Genomic DNA, 1,663 nt, shown 5'->3' on the forward strand with positions numbered 1-1,663 from the left:
TTTTCAGAGTCAGGGCACCCCTCCACCACTTTTAATGTGGCAGTACCCCAGGTTGAGAACCACTGTTGGTGCTGCCTTGACTTACCTCGGGGCTTCTCAACCAGTTGCCCCCAGATAAAACTGCTCCACACGCCTGGGGCACAGTCAGCCTAGGAAGGGCTATGGCATGTGTGCGCAGGCTGTGACAAGTGGCAAAGCTAGCAGGAGCTACCTTATGCTTTAAGGACCTTTACACTCCTCCCAGGAACAGAGGCAGGCATCTAGAACTGCCCCACACATCTCTGCTTCTGGAAGGAGCTGGACCAGGAGGGCTACAGCCTCCCAGCTCCTACTTTAGTCTTATCGGAGCCCTAATACAGCAAAAGCGTGTTCAGGACAATTTTACCTGGCTGCTAAGGTGACAGCAGCACCCAAGGTGGACTCGTGGCTCCCTGGTTTTGGACTGGTGATCTACATAAAGCCCTTTTCTTTTCAAATTTAAACCAATGGCAGACAACAACAAAACCCTAGAGATTTGCACAGTTTGATTTCTTTACCAAACCAAATTTTCTACCAGTGAACTACCAACCTTGTGTAAAAATAACACGGGAGAAGGGAGCGAGCAGATCTTAGTAGAAAGGGGAGGGGTGTAAACCCTAGAGTCTAGACATATACCCCAGATCCCTTTTATTTACACATGAGCATCAAAATGCAAGTCCCTATATGCCCCCTGGAACCTGACACGATAATGCCAAGCATTTCTGCAGCCACCAACCCTTGCAAAGGGAATGCACAATTTGGAAATAAGGGAGCAGCTTTCCAGTCCCTTGCGTTAGCATACAAGAGCATGGGTAATCCTCGAACTGGTGGATGTGCTTTCACTGAACAGAGATCTTTGCAAAACTACACAGCTCTCTGATCCGCTGGGCGCTGGATCAGCTACAGAAAGTTTGGCCCGGGCACCAAAAGATATGACTTGGCATAGCTCAGTCTTCCCCTCCTAATCCATTATGCCAGTGGTTCTCAGCCTTTTTTGTACCAGGACCCACTTGTAAACATCAATTGCCAGTCCCAAACCAGTGTCCCCAGACCCCGTGCGTGGGGCAGAGGAGTCCTCCAAGCAGCCCCTCACAGACTGGATCTCTGCCAGCCTGCAAGGGAAAACCCAAAATTTCCCATTTTTTTCTCTTTTAAAAAAATAATCCATTTTTTAAAATTTTGTTCATGACCCTTTTGTATATTTTTGCAACCCACTTTTGGGTCACAACCCACAGGTTGAAAAACACTGCCTTGCTCTCCCTTCCCCCCAGGATCTGCTTTTTCCTTTGCAAGAGGAACGGCCGACAACTTAGGGGTGAAAAGGGACCAGGGCAGCCAATTCACTTGAGCTGAGAGACACGCTGTCAAGGAATGGAGCTGCAGGTGTGGGGGGCAGGTTTCCTAGGCTGAGTCCCGCACTCAGAGGCATGCCCACTCCTGGCTCCTTGGACAGCGTCAAGGGAGGAAGACAAGTCAGAGGCTGCTGGGGAGGCGGCAGCAGCGGGTGGAAGCCCCTCCGGAGCTGGACTGCTCCTGGGGAGCGGCCAGGGGGCCCCTCCCAGGGATTCCCCGGTCCCGGGGTTCCACGCCGCCCTCAGCAGGTTCCACGCCGCTCCCGGGCTTCCATCGCTGCCCCGGGGAGCTC

The sequence above is a fragment of the Alligator sinensis genome, unplaced genomic scaffold (genome assembly GCF_000455745.1).
Source record: "Alligator sinensis unplaced genomic scaffold, ASM45574v1 scaffold969_2, whole genome shotgun sequence".
In the NCBI taxonomy this organism is placed as follows: Eukaryota; Metazoa; Chordata; order Crocodylia; family Alligatoridae; genus Alligator; species Alligator sinensis.